A 4,690-nucleotide genomic window follows, 5' to 3' on the forward strand; every position below is an offset into this window, starting at 1 on the left:
GGCGCAGATGTGCCGGAAGTCCCTATGCGAGCTCTGTTTCATAATTTTAGGGATGGCTCTCCTGTGGTATAAATCATATTGCAAGTGCGGATAATATTGGCTTTTGTCTCATTGTCATGTGGGGAATTGGAAAGCTCATGTAAGCTGCTCTGTAAACAAAAGCCTTTACCTGAATCTAGAGGTCTCCTGCTTCTCTTTATACACGTGTACAATGAGAAATCAGCCATTAATAATCGTTCCCCAGGATACGTTGTTTTTCTCTTTCATTTTCAAGATTTCCTCTTTGTTTTTGTCTTTCTACAGTGTAACTATGATAGGTATAGGTGTGGATCTCTTTGTGTTTATGCTACTTGGGTTTGTTGAGCTTCTTTGACCTGTAGGTAAATATTTTTCATCAAATTTATGAAGTTTTTGGACATTATTTCTTCAAAAAGTGTTTCTGCCCCTTTCTCTCTCTCTTCTCCTTCTTGAACTCTCATTACCTGTACGCTGATACACTTGCTATTGTCCCCCAAGTCTCTGGGCCTCTGTATATTCTTCTTCAATCTTTTTTTCTCTCTGTCTTCAGATGGGATCATTTTTATTGCTCTCTTTTAAAGTTCATTAATTCTTTCTTTTGCCATCTCCGATATGCTGCTGAGACCCTCTGGTGATTTTATTTTCATTTCAGTTATTCTACTTTTCTTTCTTCTTTTCTTTTCTTTTTCTTTTTTAGGTGAGGCAACCCTTGGTTGACCTCACAGATTGCAAGGACCTTGTCAGCTTACAATCCCTTATTTTTTATTTTTTTACACCTACAGCACCTGGTCTTCCTAGGTGGTCTCCCATCCAAGTAGAAATGAGGCCCGACCCTGCTTAGCTTCCGAGATCAGACAGGATTGGGCGTGTTCCGGGTGGCATGGCTGTAGACTCAGTTATTCTACTTTTCGACTTCACCATTTCCATTTGATTCTTTCTTATAACTTCTATATCTTTCTTGAGATTTCTTATGCACTGAGTCATTGTCATACTTTCTTTTAATTTTGTAATCATAGTTTTCTATAGTTCTTTGAAGCTTCATAAGCAAACTTCATGAGGGCAGGGAATTTTGTCATGGGTACTGTTGTATCTCCAGCACCCAGAATAACACCCAGCATCTAATACATCTCAGTAAGCATTTGCTGAATGGATGAGTTGACGATGTTTAAGTTCATCCTCTACATATGTATCTCTTCTCTGTGCATGCCCGAAACTCATTTTTATTTTTCTTGCTCTGAAAATATTTGCCTCACATGTCTGGTCTTAAAATGGAAGCTCTTTTGGGAGATCGCCAAGGTCTTAATAAACAGTTGAAGGCTTTTTCTCAAGCATGAGGCCGCAGCAGATGCATGAAGGGACAGGGAACTCACACTGCGTTAACGATTGATAACAAGATGCAGGAGACCATTAATCCATTTGAACATATTTACATATAACATTTATTGCAGAAATGGTAGAAAAACCACCCTCCTCTGAGCTGATTGTCCTATTTCTTCCACTTCATCTTTCCCTCCCCTATTCCCCAGTGCTGGCATATGAGCAAATCCACATCTCGCCAATCTAGATTGCAACGGAGGTTTGCTAAGACAGATAACATGGGGTGGAGACACTATTAGGATGATTAATAGAACAATCAGAGAGACAAGAGAGAAATTTAAAGGGCACAGTTAAGAGGTAGGAAACTTAGATGACTGTCAAGATTCCTTGCAAAAGGTAGGAGCTTATATGTGTTCTGAATGAGGGAGGTAAGGGCAGAATAGGAAAGACCTGGGAAAAGTTGCTGTCATGGGAGTGGACAGAAAAGTCTATGAAGGGCCGCAGGGGAGAGGCCTGATGTGCTTTCCTTGGTGGAAAGAGAGTGGAATGAAAGCAAGAAAAGTGTTTCCGAGGAAGTCAAGCCTGATGTAAATGCTGGAGGATAAGCAGGGTTTGCTGCCCTTGGTAACAGTGAGGGGACAGACATTCCAGGCAGGAGCAGAGACGTAGCAAGGAACTAACAGTCCACTATGTAATTGCTTCTCAACGTTGATCTTCACAATTATGTTTATTTAATTCAATCTGATAATTAATTATGTTAGCCTTGAACACAGCAACCGAGCATGAGAGAAAGAGGCCCCCAGATGGGCCACAGGGTGAGATAAATCAGACTAAAGTTAAAATGTCCATAGATAATACTCTAAAAGAATAATGTACAGAAATAATTGAATAATTAAACGATGCTTGCATTGACATGTTATTATAAAAACTCTATGAAGCACACCTTTGCAGAGGTGATTTTTCTGACATTTCTACACAAATGCCATTTATACTGTTTTTGTTTCATTTTGTTTGCATTACCAAATTGTTATATGTCTACTCTATTCATTTAGATGAGATTTTTACTGGCCCATTTGACTATTAAAATAAGTAATATAAATGAGGAGTGTGGGAAGTGTGTTCAGAACAGTCTGGCGAACTTTGATTAAATGAGAAATTATACTCTAAGACACCTTCGAAGCCACTGCAAAACCAGCCTGGTCTCAAGCAGGGGCTAAGAGTCAGGAAAAATCTGTTCTGCCATTGTCTTCTAGTAATTGCTTCTTCTCTGTCTCTATTAGTCATCTGACTGCAGTTAAAATAACATTTACTGCTTTCTGCTTAATGTTCTAGAACAGACGAACAGGAAGCCTTGAAGCAGAGACCGCGGGTAATCTTAAAGTCAGTGAGCTGTCCTAACTAGCCTTCCCTCCCAGCTTGCCGTAATTGATCACAGGCAGATGAGATAGAGCATTAAGCTTCTCCCCCTTCACTCTGAATTTATGAGTGGAGATGAAGCCTAAGATAGAAAGTTAAGACTCTCAAAGGGTCTCCTGTGTAGAAAGGCTTGGGAGTGGTATAGACAGAGACTATGTGGGTGCAGCTGTTGTACACCCCAGAGCGTGAGACTCCAGTGAATTTGGGGTTGGGGGTTGGGTTGGATAGTACCAGCCATCTTTCTTCCCTATGCAACATTTGTTTCCCCCTTAAGAAAGGGACACTCTCGCCCACTTGTCTCATTGCTTTTTCCTTAGTTGCCAGTGGTGTTGCTGACTGGGGGACCTCAGGGTGCATTTTGGGGAGATCTGGCTCGTGTGACAGGCTACGTTGCACTGTACTGATTTTCTTTCCAATGTGTGGTCTCCAGGTTTAACCAACAGTTGTTCCCTTCTTTGCAACTAGACCGCTGTCTTCAAACACTCAGACATCGCTTTCTGAGTTGACAGAGTATAGATTCTACTCTACGTCTACCCCCTGCAAAGAGTATTTTGGGAAAATGAGTTACACATGGTGTCCCGCTCACATGATGTCAGTTGACTCCTGGTGGCAGGCAGTCAGGGGCAGCCTCCCGAGAGATTTAGGTTAGATAGTTGCCAAGTCCTCTGGACCGTGCCTTTGAAGCGTCTCTCTTATCTTTTCTTTGGGGTGTTTCTCTTCTCTTCCTCTCTCTGTTGCCATAACCACGACTTTTTAATTTGAGATTCATTACCCACGCTTGAATTTTGGCACTAGCCTCACTAGCTAGTTGGCCTTTCTGCCTAGAAACAAAGTGCCTCCCTCTAATGTCTTTCCTCATCTGACCCCGTACTAGCCCTACAAGGATGTGTCATGCCAGTGCTCCCCATCATGACCCTCCGATTGGATTGGGCCGGTGTACTCACTATCCCCAGGACAGGTCCCCTGAGGCCTTATTCGCTATATTTTTATTTTATTTATTATTTTTATTTTATTTTATGGAATTTCATTTCTCCCCCTTTTTCTGTCTATTCACATCTTTCTTAGCCTTCAGGGCCCGATCTTCCAAGAAGTCTCTGTGGCCCTTTCTGCTCTCACCTTCCTGTGAATTTCTCTTGGGCTTCATGATGATCTCAATAATTCAGTGCAGTTTTGCACTGACTTCTCTTGCAGTGACTTCTATTTCCCACTGATTGTTTTCAAGTCTTGGTTTCCCCATTTTAAAAAAAAAAAAAAAGCTTTTTAATGATGATTAAATTCTATTCCACACGCCTTTATTGTGTTTAAATATCCCCAACAGTCCTGGATCCATAACAATTATCCATAAATACTTTTAGCTTGATTAATTCTGCATTTTCCAGCCCTGAAGTGTTGGGAATGTAGCCCTGGTTTCCTGCTTCGCAGTTACCCTGAGACACTTTTGACATCTGCGGGGACTGTCTGTTTTGGCATTAAAGGGGCAGGTTAAAATAAGGCCATTTTCATAAAACAGTTGCTTTTCTGAGCAGAGTTCTTTTGCTCTCTCCAAAGGCCACTGAAATGTTCTTCCTCACTCTGTCTCCTGTCTTCTAGGCGTATGCTCAGACCTCTCACTGAAAGAATTTCCACCTGAATTATGGTGTTGCTTTCACCCCGTTCTTCCCTACTGCCATTTCAGTCAAAACGTGTACATTGAGTTCTTAAAAAATGTTTCATAAGTCATTGTCACTATGCATGGATTTAAAAAAACAAGTAAATGTACAAATGGTACGAACTCTGAAACATAACTACAGCCTGCTGGTATCACATGGGGTATCGTTCCCATGGCGAGTGAGAATCTTGGTCCCAATACCCGTCATACTAAATATAACTCCAAATGTTATTTTCCTCAGGTCACTGGAATTTATTTTCTTTTACAGAATTGGACATGAAAATCAATCGA

General features: G+C 41.2%; 1 pseudogene; it reads right to left on the reverse strand.

The window, feature by feature from the left end:
• Positions 1-791: 791 nt before the first annotated feature.
• LOC112475676 lies at positions 792-910 on the reverse strand (annotated as a pseudogene).
• Between the last annotated feature and the right edge of the window lie 3,780 nt (positions 911-4,690).

This window comes from Pteropus alecto, unplaced genomic scaffold (assembly GCF_000325575.1).
Source record: "Pteropus alecto unplaced genomic scaffold, ASM32557v1 scaffold11, whole genome shotgun sequence".
NCBI lineage: Eukaryota > Metazoa > Chordata > Mammalia > Chiroptera > Pteropodidae > Pteropus > Pteropus alecto.